Source organism: Carlito syrichta, unplaced genomic scaffold (genome assembly GCF_000164805.1).
Source record: "Carlito syrichta isolate Samal-C Ts95f unplaced genomic scaffold, Tarsius_syrichta-2.0.1 Scaffold301670, whole genome shotgun sequence".
Lineage (NCBI taxonomy): Eukaryota > Metazoa > Chordata > Mammalia > Primates > Tarsiidae > Carlito > Carlito syrichta.
In genome coordinates, this window is record NW_007245766.1 from 123,272 (window position 1) to 137,624 (window position 14,353).

General features: G+C 33.7%; 1 protein-coding gene across 3 annotated transcripts in view; it reads left to right on the plus strand.

The window, feature by feature from the left end:
* CDH10 (cadherin 10) overlaps positions 1-14,353 on the plus strand; it is a 176,988-nt gene that overhangs the window by 101,639 nt on the left and 60,996 nt on the right. The window lies entirely within an intron of this gene.

The window sequence follows — 14,353 nt, forward strand, 5'->3', positions numbered from 1 at the left end:
TTCGCCACTGCACTCCAGTCTGGGTGACAGAGTGAGACTCCAACTCAAAAAAAAAAAACAAAAGTGTTTGCCAAGACTTTTGTTCTTACTTATATTTTTGCTTTGTTTTTTAATAGAAGGTAACATGCTGACGTCTGTAATCCATGTGGTCAAGACCAAGCATCCCAAGACTACTTTTTCTAAAAAATGGATAAGACAGGGTATTTATTTGAAAAGATACCAATTAATTGTCCTGTTTTAGAAAGTAAAAATGTTATTATAGTGTAATAGTGGTGCCAATTGGCAAATGGAACAAGATAGAAGGATTTAAAACAGTTGGCATACAGAACATATTTAAATGATAATTTGAATTAGAAATTTATGATGAGTATCTGTTGTAACTCTTTATTAGAAAAAACAACTCTGTTGCTCACATACAAACATACATTCCTATGGTAAAAGTGAGCTAAATGTAAAAACAAAATGTTTCAGACATATTAAAAGTGAAAAGACTATATGAGACCATGTATATGACGCTGATTTAGCAGAATATTTCCTGAATAAGATATAAGGATTAACCAAAAATAATGGTTGATAAATTTGACTATATTAAAATTAAACATTTTTTTTACAAGAGGAATGATGCATATTATCAATGTCAAAATAAAAATTCAAAACTGGAAGAAGACATTTGTAATAATGTAATCACCAATTGTTAAATCAGAATATTTAAAGCATATCTGGCCAATTGACAAGAATATGACAGAACAAGAGAAAAAACAGGGAACAATAAGATTTAACTGCCCAAAAGATGAATATTTAATGGCCTATGAAAACTAAGTGAGGGAGTGAGTCTCATTTAAAGAAATGGCAAATGCAAAAGTCTCAGGTAGAAATAGACTTGCCGTTGGGTCAGTATGGGTGTCAGTGATTAAAGGAGAGTAGAGTGAATACAATGTGATAGCTAGGGTCAAAGTGATGGGCAGGGACTACATTATAACAGAAGCTGTAAATTAGGCTAAGGGTTTAGATTGTGTTCTAAATGAGTTGGGAAGCCACGGATGGTTTTTGAGCAGAGTTGTGATGTGTGCCATCTTGCATTACAAAATGATCTCTCTGGCTAGTGAGTAAAGAGTAGCCATAAAAAGATGAATCTAGAAGCTGAGGGAATAGATGGGAGTTTAGGTGACATATTAAGGTGATTTATATTGGAATGGCAGCAGATGGAGGCTGTCAGAACCAGTTGGAGATATATCTTAAAGTAAGAAAGAATTTACTTATGGAATAAATGGGTAGAGTTGGGAGACAAAAAAAATCAGTGACTCCTGGGTTATTTGGAATGATTGACTTGATAATCATGCAGTTTAATAAACTGGAAAGAGCTGATTGTGGGGAAACTGGAAATGATACATTCCGGTTAGGACAAGAACTGCTACTCAAACTGTAAAAAAAATAAAATATGAAAGAAAAACATCAACACCCATCACAGGAAAAATGTGCATGTCAAAACTGTATAATTCAATGTATTTTCACAAACTGAAATGCAGACTATTTTAAACATTTACCTCCTTTTTTGATTTCTAAGTATTGTTTCTACGTACTTCATTTCTATATCCAAAGACATTTCTATTATTGCTTTGTATATTTAGTAATCATTCAAATTTACCAAGTAGTTGACATTCTGGTATTCTTCATTCCTTTCAATAATTTTATTTGGAAACATTTTTCTTCTACCTGAAAAACCTCAATTTCATATTTCTTTTACTGATTGCCTGTTGGAATAAATTCTATTAGCTTTTGTTCCAACACATACTTACTGTACTTTTCCTTTTGAAACTTATTTTGATACAATATAGAATTTTGTATTACTAGTAATTTTCTAGCAGTGTTTTAAGATGGCATTCCACTGTGTATTGGCTTCCACCATTTTAACAGCTCTGAGTCATGCTTGTTGATTTGACATTCAAGTGTCTTTTACCCTAATACTTTTATAATTTTTTCTGTGATTTAAAAAAAAATGAGTTAGTTGTGATTTTCCTTATATTTATCTTCTTGGGGGTTCTCAGTTCTTATTGAATCTTTAGGTTGATATTTTTCACCACTTTAAAAAAAAATTTTGCTCATTTAAACTTCAAATACAACTTCTACTCCATTCTGTCTCTTCTCTATCTCTCTCTCTTTTTTTTTAAATTTTGAGTTGGAGTCTCACTCCATCACCCAGGCTGGAGCGCAGTGGCATGTTCCCAGTCACCATAGTCTCGACCGGCTGGGTTCTGGCGATCCTTCTGCCTCAGCCTTCCATGTAGCTGGAACTACAGACGCGCTACCACGCCCAGCTAATTTTTTATTCATTGTAGAGACAAGGGCTCGCCAAGTTGCCCGGTAGGATCTCAAACCTGTGGACTCAGGCAATCCACTCACCTCGGCCTCCCAAAGTGCTGGGATTAAGGCCGAGCCACCGAGTCCGGCCTCTTCCCTTGTTCTAGAAATCAAATTTCATGTGTCTTGCAACTTTTGATTCTGTTTCATAAGCAAAGACCTTATCTACTTTTTATTTTTATTCTTTGTGTGTTTTGGTTTGTGTGTATTCTATATACCTAATGCCATTTGGGCTTTTTTATTTAATGTCCAAAAGATTAACCGTATGCTTTGCTGTATTAAATTTGCCGTAAAAATGGTCTGTTGATTAATGAATGCCAGATAATATATTTTTAGTTCCAGGGTGTTCTTTTCTTTTGTTTCTTGTTTAATTTCCAGCTTTTAATCTGTCTTACCATATTTTGCTTTACATTTTCAAGTATATTAAACATAATTATCTTTCAGTCTTATCTGCTAAATCCAGCATGTTAATAGTACATAGTTCCTTTCTATTCTGTTTTGACTCTTGCATATTAATCATATAATCTTGTATTTTTGAATGGATAGCAATTTTTATTCTTAATCATATGATACATATAAAAAACATGATGACTCTATAATGGGTTATGTTTTTAATAAACTTTTGTCTTTTCGTTTGTTAGATTTTTTTTTTTTTTTTTGAGTCAGAGTCTCGTTCCATTGCCCATGCTGGAGTGCAGTGGCCACTGTAGCCTCAGCTTTCTGGGCTCAGGCAATCCTTACTCTTCAGCCTTCCAAGTGGCTGGAAATATAGGCATGCAGCATCATGCCAGCTAATTTTTTATTTTAAACATTTTATTATAGAGCTGAGGTCTCACCATGTTGCCCAGACTGGTTTCAAACCCATGGGCTCATGCAATCCTCTCACTTCTGCCTCCCAAAGTATTGGAATTACAGGTGTGAGCCACCAAGTGTGACTGCTTTTATTTTTTTAATTTTTTTTTGCTTATCACTCTGATCATCAATTTTATGTGTCAACTTGATTAAGACAGGTACCCAGCTGTTCAAACTAACTAGTCTCAGTGTTTCTGTGAAGATTTTTTCAGATGTGCTTAACAGTTATAATCAGTAAACTTTAAATACAGCAGATTATCTTCCATAATGCAAGTATGAATCGGTTGCATTGAATCAGTTGCATTGAATCAGTTGAAGGCCTTAGAGCAAGGATTGAGGTTTTTCTAAGAAAGAATGAATTCTGCCTCAAGACTATAACTGGGATTTCAACTGCTGGCCTACCTGTAGATTTGTCACTCAAAATTGGTACATCAACCCTTACCTGAATTTGGAGATTACCATCCTTTCCATGAATTTTGGACTTCCCAACCCACACAATTTAATGAGCTAATTTCTTTTTTTTTCCTTCTTTTGAGTTGGAGTCACTCCGTTGACCAGGCTGGAGTGCGGTGGCATGCTCACGACCACCCCAGTATAGGCCTGCTGTGCTCAGGCAATCCTTCCACCTCAGCCTTCCAAGTAGCTGGAACTAAAGGCTCATGCTACCACACCTGGTCAATTTTTTATTTTATTTGTTGTAGGTCACACCAAGTTGCCCAGGCTGTTCTCAAACCCATGAGTGAAGGCAATACTCTCACCTTGGCCTCCCAAAGTGTTGGGATTACAGGCTTGAGACACCACACCTGGCATGAGCTAATGTCTTAACATCTCTCTCTCTCTGTGTCTCTCTGTCTCTTTCTCTCTTGCTTCATGCTGTTTCAACAATTGCCAAAAGTCTCTAGGAAGAGATTGACTATGTGTTTTGCCACTTCCATTTGACACGAAGAACAATACATTTCCAACTTTCCCTTCTCCTGAGCAGTGGCCATTTGTCAAAAAAACCACACCTTTATTTGTAACCTCTAGACGCATGAAGCATTGTTGATGCCCTTAGATGAAAAGTCTATAGAAACTCAGGTATAATTAAGGTATCCTTGAAAGACTTCCAACTTTCACCTGTTCACTTTTTCAAAATTTTGAATCAATGAACCACAAGTCTTTGGGAATATAGATATTTATATTCTGGCTTTCAGAACCTTTCAGTCTGGACTTTTAATCTCCTTCAGACTCATAATTCAAAAAATGTCTCATGGGGAGACTGGCAATGTATTTGAAGACCTTCACTTTACTAATATTTTTACCCAGTACCATACAACTCTAAAACCTGTTCTGTTTTGTTTTTGTTTTTGTTTTCTCCTGGAAATACCCTCATCTTGGGCCAACTACAGGTCCTCACCTTCAAGCCCAGGTGTGAAATGAGCAGATTTCCCTGGGTAAAAGATAGCTGCCAGTCCTCAATCCACTTTTGTTATTTGGTCTTAGCAATACTGTTTTTTGTTTTGTTTTGTTTTTTGTAATCTATTTGACTGTTCTGTAGGATGTCCGTGGGAATGTTGGCCCGCTATTACTTACCAATTCACCCTACATTTAAGGTAAATCACATGTTTACAGTGACCTAACTTTCAGTTTCAGAATCAAATTTAGATTTGCATTTCTATTCCAGACTCTTCCCTAAAAATGTTTACATTTCTCCTGGTAATCCATGTATATATCATATTCCACTGATCCAATTTTAGAGTTAACTGCAGTGCCTAAATATCTTACAGCACAATCATTTTCAGTATGAAGGATAAGATTTTCTTTATGTATATATATACTTTTTTTTTGGAGTAGGAGTCTCACTGTCACCCAGACTAGAGTGCAGTGGCATGCAACCACTGCAGCCTTGACCTGCAGGGGTCAGGCGATCCTTCCACCTCAACCTTCCAAGTAGGAAGTTCTTCCTGGAACTACAGGTGTGTGCCACCACACCTGGCTAATTTCTTGATTTATTGTAGAGAAAAGGTCTTTTCAAGTTGCCCAGGCTGGTCTCAAACCCCTGGACTCAGACAATCCTCTTGCCTCGCCCTCCCAAAGTGCTAGAATTACAGACTTGAGCCACTGTACCCGACTTACAGATATACTTTTAATATAGAGTAATTGTTGAGCCTATATTTTATTATGCATTATTAATTCTCATTTAATTCAAAATAGTTATGCTTTCTAAAAAAGTATGTAAAAAGACCTCCTTTTCCTTATCTTTTTAAAATGTATGTGGCATTTGAATCTAATGTCCATTTTTCAAAGCAAATAAATATGTACTATGTGCTGTAAAATGCTGAGAGTTCCAAAAGAAGAGAAAGCATGGTTCTTATCCTCAAAATATAGTTTTAGTCAAAGAAAAATTTATAAAAATAGTTGTACAAAATTGTTACAGATGTTATAAAAGTTTATATATGTACACACTATATATAAATTTCTATGTCATATAGATATATACACACAATTTAAATAGTGAATGATGTATATATATCTACACATATATCTATACACTCATACACATAAAAATTCTAACTGGTGTACAAAGGAAAGAGAGGTCAATTCAACCTTGAGATAGTTTTTAAAAAATGCTTCATATAGCAGATAAAGCATAAATAGGATCTTTTTAGATGTTTAAGCACTTTCTGAGTAGATAAAGGTCATGAAGGAGGAGTCAGGACTACAGGTACACACCACCACATTCAGCTAATTAAAAATTTAAAAAATAATAGTTTAGAGACAGGGTCTCCTTATGTTGTCCAGGCTTGTTTTGAACTCCTGACCTTTCACTTCGGCCTTCCAAAGAACTGGGATTACAGGTGTGAAACACCATGCCTAACCTAAAAAATTCTTTCAATTAATACTTATCTCTAGCCTTCGCCTCCTTTCAAAACCTTCCATCACCATGCCTTTCATCATGAAAAGTAGGTAAGAAAGATTCTTAGCTGCTTGTATAGGCCATAAAAAGAAGTGATCTTTCTTTACTAATTTTGTAACCTCTTTCCACATTATTTATTATTATTATTATTACCATTATTATTACTATTATTATTATTTTGAATCAGTGTCTTACTCTGTAACCCAGGCTAGAATGTGGTGACACAATCACAGCTCACCTCAGCCTTGACCTCCTGGGCTCTGGTGATCCCTCTATCTCAGCTTCCCCAATAGTTAGGACTACAGGTGTCTTGAATTCTTGAGTTCAAACTATCTTCCTACCTCTGCCTCCCAAAGTGCTGGGATTACAGGTATGAACCACCATACCTGGTCCTTTCCACTAATAAATTAATAAACTTATTAAAAATTAAAAAATCAAAAATGAATCTCCTGTTCTAAATATTTTGTATCTATTTAATGAATTTCTGTACATCTATATACATATATCCTTATATTGAAGGCCAAAATGCTAAAGAAGACTTTTCAAGTTATGGGAAGAAAATAAGGTATAAAAACATTTAATGTCACATTTAATGTTAGGGCGGAGGGGAAGGACAGGATGGTAAAGGGAAGGGAAAGGCAGGGAAAGGAAGGGAAGAAGGAAAGGAGAGAAGAGGAGGAAAGAAAAGGGTCTGTCAATTGTGTTTTACAACCACTTACTTGCCTTGTAAAATTTCTGAAGTTGTGTTCTTAAACTGTTGGCCTTTGAAGCAGTTAATGCCTATAAACTGTGTATTTAAAATTGTTGACCTTGGAAGCCAATAATGCCTGTGAAAGTATGTCTATGAGAAACTAAAATCATTGTTTTCTATATAATATTGATATCTTGTGCTAGCAAGTAAATGTTCCCTATTTGAGACACTTCAAGATGTGAGTTGGTAGCATTTCCAGCTGGAGATGCACTCTAGAATTTTATAGGATTATCTGCTATGAAATCAGTTTTGTTGTAATGTCCCAAGTAATTTGTAATACTTCATAGAGAGCGTTTAGAACTCAGGACCATCAAGACTGGACACTGTAGTCAGGGAGATCGTAAGCACAAGGATGGATTCAATAGGCTGGACTCTTGGAATACCAAATGAAAAGAGAATTCCCTTGTAATTTAATCCAGACCCAACTGGGGTTTTTCCTTTTGGAAGAGATCTCTGGGGAACACTGTCAAATGTGAAAAAGCAAACCACATGACTTTTTGCCAGGCAATAATCTATGTAGATATAAGTGTTCATTCATCATTTAAATGCTCGATAATTGCCTCTGGTCCTGGAAAGACATTGTTCAGACAAGTACTTATCTATCTCAATCATATATGTGGGGTATTTTAAATTATTTTATGTTTTTGCAATCAATTCCATCAATAAGATTTGTGTTTCCTCCTGATTTCCATTTTTGAACTAATAAGTGTTGCATAGGAATTCATAAAATCAGTCTGCATTTATTATCTCATTCATATTAAAACAGTGCCCTGGAGGGAGCAAATGACACTTGGAGAACTATTTTGCCAATTATATTCTGTAAACATCCTATATTCCAACACAAGTTTTGCCATCCTCCCCACTTTTTCCCTCAGCCCCAACAAAATGAGTAAGTACTTATTTATTTCTGACCAGATTGTGTTTGCTGGCTTTAAGTGCTTTCAGCCTTTTTCTGATGCTGGACCATCTTCACCAGTATTTTTTGTTGGATGAAAATTTAGAGTTATTTGATTCAATGCTTTGCTTTCCATTTAATATTATTTTTCTCACTGGAGTCATTACAGCAGAATGCTAATGTTGATGCCACCAGAAGAGTATTTGCCATATTCTGGATTATTTTTCCCAAAAAATATTAAGTATCCTGACTGTTTGAAAGAAAATAAAGCATAAAATTATGACTGTGCCTTGGAAGATCTATTAAACAATTTTTAATGTTTTTAGGTAATAAATGGTAATTAAAAAATAAGCAAAAAATGATTTACCTCAAATGTGAATGTTATAGTCCTTGAGATTTATTCATCGAAATGTTCTTTCAAAAAACAGACGGATCATTACTAATATAATTCTTTAAATATGATTCAAATTTCCCCTGCTATTCCCAGTTTTGGAGGGAACCAAATATGGACAATTACTAGTATCTAAAATAGTATCAATATTCTGAATGAGAAATGACTTCAAAATACAAGTGACATAAGTTTCTATTAATAAATATAGGATTTTTTTTCATTTTAAAAAATTGTCCATTTTTATTCTAGTCAAAGGTGAAAATATAAGGTAAAATATTTTATGTGTTATACTTTCAGTAACAAATTACTTAAACTCCATGTTCTTTGTAGATGGATATTTTGATTTTTTTGTAATATTTTCTTGTTCAATATGAGTAGCTGAAATATAAAAATGAGTTGATATTAAGAGGTAAAGGTTTTCTATGGTTGGATTGTTTTTCCCATCCTCTAAATTCATATGTTGAAATTCTCACCCCTAAGGTGATGACATTAGGGGTTGGGGCCTTTGAGAGGTGATTAGGTGTGAGGGTGGAACCCTTGTGAATGGGATTAGCACTCTTTTTTTTTTTAAGGAGTTTTGAGCATTTTAATTTTGTTTCAGTTACAAATCATGTGTCTCTGGGTGGTGAAGGAAAATGCAGAGAGCCATTGAACCCAGCTGCTCAAGTAAGCTAATTCCCCTTCCAGAAAGATGTTTATTGCTAGAAAAACAGCCATCAGACCAAAATCTTTCTCAAAAGAAAATAATGTTAATGACTTGTAAATGATGCCCAAGAGAGACCCTTCACCCCTTCAACCATGTGAGAGCACAGCTATATTAAGGTGCTATTCATGACCCAGAACATAAGCCCTCACCAGACATTCAATCTGCTGACACCTTAATCTTGGATGTTCCAGCCTCCAGAACTTTGAGATTTATATTTCCATTGTTTATAAGCCATCCAGTCTATAATACAGTCACATATCACTTAACCTCAGTAATATGTTCTGAGAAATGCACTGTTGGGTGATTTTGTCATTAGCTCTGGAGGGTATAGCCTACTATACACCTAGGCTGTAGGGCATAGCCTATTGCTTTTAGTCTAAAAACTTGTACATCATGTTACTGAACTCAGTACCATAGGCAATTATCACACAATGGTAAGTATTTGTGTGTCTAAATATAGAACAGGTATAGTAAAAATATGATATTATGAACTTATGGGACTAGTGTTGTATATGTGGACTATCATCAATGATAAACACCTTTATTTGGTATCTGAGTGGAGTTTGTTATCGCAGCCTGAATGGACTAAAACTAAAAGGTTGTACCACATTGTCCCTTTCCTGAAGTGTAATCTTATTAAATTCTGTGAGACAAACAAATAATTAGATCTTCTTTATTTTTTTATCTTAAAAAGGATGGTCTTTACTAGATAGTCAATAAAACCCATTTTAGCTTATAAACTATTTAATACAAATATCTTAAGATGAGTATTTGATAAAACATGCTATGAAATTATCTGAAACCTGTGACATTTCAGATTAGCAAGCATTCATTAAATAACATGTTTAAAATATTTCTTTAAATCCAATGGATTAATTAGTTTTAATGGTAAGATTACTCAATATAAGCAAATGTAATAATGAGTTATAATTAAACATCTGACTTTTAAAAGTTAAATAATTGGAAAATGACTTTTAAATGTGTAGTGCCGCACCAGTTGTTCTGTTTTCATTAGTTGTCATGTATCTTGCCGTGTCCTTTATCTGCTTGTGAATTTACAAGGAACACAGCAGGTTGTGAATTTTTAATAGGCTTTTCTCAAGGAAAGAAAAGGTCAGTATTAACATAAAATTCTTCTTAAAAATTTGTGGCACAAATGTTTCACACCGGAGAACAGGTGTTGCTGAGGAACTAAAGCCACAATAATCTAATTTTTTGTCTATGTTTAAAGAAAACTTAATGTCTCACATAGTAAAATAGCTCAAGCCAAATCAATATAAGGTATTTCTTTCCAAGTAGATGCAGTAAGTTTTTTGGTCCATGACCCATTGATCCCAACTTCTCAGCAACATAAATAACTGATTTTATTCAATTAAATGTTTGTTAAACCCAAGTATTGAAACCTGATATCCAGATTCTAAAAAAGAAGAGTAATGAGGCAGCCACAGTTATAAGGACTAATCCTTGTCTGATCATTATTTAGTAAATGCATTGGAATGGGAAATAAAATTATATCACATGTTCGCAAATATTGAGAGAAAGAGACATATACCAGGACAATTATGGAGAAAGTAAGCAAAGTAAATATAATTAAAATAATAAATAGAAACTGAAGTGGAGGAAAAGACTGGAACTATATATAGTTCTTTATCTAGGCAGAAACTATAATTCAAGAACCTTGTCCTTTTTGTCTCTTTCTGTAACTGTTAGGAGATAATCAGCATCAATAGACCTGTTAGATTATTTCATTCTTATAACTCATCAGTTTCATCTACAGGACAAAGCAATTCCCCAAGTCTCAGGAGATCTGGAAATCCCTCTTTTTGCCTCACTAATTATAATAAATATCTGTTGCAGTTTCTTCTTTGTCCATTCCTCAAATGTTTCTAAATATAATCTTTTGATAAACATAGGCTAATATCTTGCCCCAAGTGTAGTCCTTTGGCCCTTTATTCTAGTGTTAGTGTTCAATTGTTTTCCTCTGTGAAAAAAGAAAACACTTCTTTAAAAATGCAAGTTATCTTTTATGCAAGCTCTAGTGGTTCAAGAAAATTGTATTATAAGTCTTGCTTCTTAGGATCAAACTGTATAAATTCATAGGTGTAATTTGCTTCTCTTAATTATATTCCCATTGGAGAAGGTAGAAATCCTTTCATTTTCTGATTCTCAAAACCACAGTCTACTTACAACCTTCATCTCTTTGATTCTCTACCACCATGTTCAATTTTCTAATCCAACAGAAACTCCCACAGTATGTGGTCCAATTACAAGATTTAATTTTCGTTCTCTGTAATATAAGTGAAAGTAAAAATCCTACTGTGATTTATATTCCAAAACAGAGCTTTATAAAAATTAAAATCTCACCATCTGAGCAGCTCTTTTACTTGTTAGCTGATTAGAATAGGAGAACGGGTTTTGGCGATCTCTGTCTTGCTTTATATCCTTCTGCACCCCAAATCTATGTTCTACATTTATCCAGTGATCGATCTAAGATGTGTAAAATTTGTAAAATGTAAAAATTATCCCGGTTTATGCCTCTGCTCATTCTTTGCCTGTTAGTTTAGGTGTTGTATGTCTAAGAAATCCTCATTCATTCCTAGCGGCTAGTTTAGGAGCTGTCCTGTAAAGTTCCATTAGACAAAAATGTTTGAATCTTCCATAGAACTAGACTAGAATTGTTGATTTGCTTTTAAAAGTACCTAACACTTATGAGAATAAATAAATATTTCTCAATTAAAAGTATTGAGTGAATAGACAGTAAGCTCATCTGTATACTGTAAACCACAACATTTTTTGATGAAATGATTGATCTTATCATTTTTTTCTCTTGAATTATTTTGATTCTCAGGCAGAACAAGAAATATGCAATGCTTAGTTCTGTCATTTGGAAAATTGCCACTGTGTTGCACTTGAATATAATTGGAAAGTTTCCCAGAAACTATGTGTATTTTTCGTTACTAAAAAGTATTTACCTTGTGACTTTCTGAGAGTGGTTCCCTGGACAACAGAGTCACATGTTACTTCTGAGAGCTTTTTAGCTAAAAGCAGATATTTTCTGAATTTTACTACCTTACTTTATTTGTGAATGGCTAAAAGTGTAGTAAAAAAAAAAAATTGTTACCTGACTTCTTTATCTTTTTCCCAAGTGCCCATTTGCATTTTCTTTATTCTTTTTATCTGTAGTTATGAGTAGTTTATCCAGAAATAAGAAAAATGGAGTTTTATACAAAGTTGATGGCTATATGCTAATTACTACAAACTATTAGCCAAAAAATAGACAAGTTTTACAGAATCAGTGAAAACTAGTAATACTATATCTATCTATCTATCTATCTATCTATCTATCTATCTATCTATCTATCTATATATATGTGTGTGTGTGTGTGTGTGTGTGTGTGTGTGTGTAGTAAATATTTGTCATATCTTTATCAGGATTTATTTGCCCATGTAAAGGGTTGTTTACCAAGAAAAACAAAGAGCAGAACTTGGTTTATTTTTATTACATTTTCTCATTAGAATACAAATCATATTGAAATATAAAAAGTCTTACTATTTAAAATATATATGTGAGTACAAGTGAACTTATTTTAAACATTTTTGGTGTCCACACTAAAGTATTTTCATACTTTAGTCAAGTTCACTGGTATAAGTTTTTCATAAAGAAAGGGAATCTTTTAATTAAAGGGACACAATTAACTTTTTAAATACAAAGTAATTAGTTTAATACTTTTATGCTCATTTAGATGAAAATGTGTGTTTATATAAGTATTCTGAAGAGCAAAAATCAAATCTATTTTAAAATGTCTAAATCCATGCAGTTTTTCATATAATTGAAGATAATTTTTTTCCAATTTTTTAAGTATCTTGGCTGTTGGTCAGTGTGTCTGTTCAGATCTATTTCTAAATTTTATATGGATAATTAAAAAGAAAACATGTCTATGATGATGTCATAATGCCTTGTAGTAATAAAGGAAACCTACAGTTTTGTTTATATTTTCTATCAAATAACAATTTTTAAAAATTTATTTTAAAGATGTGGGTACAATTCAGGTTTGGGTATGCAAATGTTCGTATTACAGGTACACCTGTTGATGAGGTGTGCCTCCCCTTTTCCTGGCAGTTTCCCACTACTGCCAATCCCTTTCTTATAGTGTTATGATAATTGTTCAAGTCTGCTTATGAGTGAGAACATGTGATATTCAGTTCTTTGTTTCTGTGATAGATCACTCAGTATTATAGACTCTAAGTCCATCCAATTTGCTGTGAAGTTCATAATTTTGTCTTTCTTTATGGCTGCATAATATTCCATCTTGTATAGGTACCACATTTTTTTTTTTATCTAGTCCTCTTTTGATGGGCAGCATGGTTGGTTCCATGCAAATAATAAAATTTTTAAATGTATAAGTCTAATCTTTTATTGCAAACAATAAAATTGTGATTCTGGTGTATAAAAATGTTTATTGGTAGGGTTGTGCAACTAAAGAAAACCTTGTAATTTAAAGCCAACATCTGTTCTTTCTATGGCTAAGCTTTTCCTTTAGGGTAAGAATGTCATAGGAGGAAGGTATATACCCAACTGGAATCTGCATGTCCATTTCTAGAACTTTCTTGGGGTACTTGGGACACATGATTACCCTGCTCAAACATCCTTGAACTTGCTTCTAAGTCCTAGCATGAACTCTTCTTTAGTCAGTCATCCAAAAACTAGACTCACTCATTGGTACCTGCACCCCTAAGCCTGAGGACTATTCTTATGTTGGGATCTGTTGAAAAACAATATAAATGAAATTTACACATGCTCTCCTGAACTAGATTTGCACTGAAGTGGCATGTGCATTGGACTAAGATATCCACAGGAAGGCATGGAAAAGTTCTCTGATGTATTGAATTAATTCTGGAAGCTTCAGTATGGTTGTGTTACAGGCATGATAAGGGGGCAAGAAACAGGCATTGCATTGCCATGTACTTGCACAGAATTTGTCCTCTGAGGTTTTGAAAAAGATAGATTTGACAAGGCAGAAGGCTAGAGTATATTTTATTTTAGTGTTTATTAATTTGCTTTATAACTCTAAAATATAGAGTATTATGTAGATGTCTATCTATATTCTTGTTCTGATCTTCACAAGTATTTATGGGGTAGTCACTACCTGTTTTCTGAACCAAAAAATGATGTCAGATGTTCCCAAAGTAGAAACTATGTCTCACAGCTTTGCCTGTTTTACAGTTCTTAAGCTATCAGTAATTCCCCAACATAAATACAACAGTTAATGATAAGTTTATAGGAGATGAATTTCCTGCACAATATAAGAGTAAAAGAACCTTTCATTCACAGAAAGAACTGAGGGATCAGATTTTACACCAATTTATCAGGATTGATGTCTTCTATTTTTATCAGGATTTATTTACCCATGAAAAGGATTGTTTACTAAGCAAAGGGTGGAACTTGGTTTATTTTTATTACATTTTTCATTTAGAATAAAAATCATACTGATATATAAAAGGCT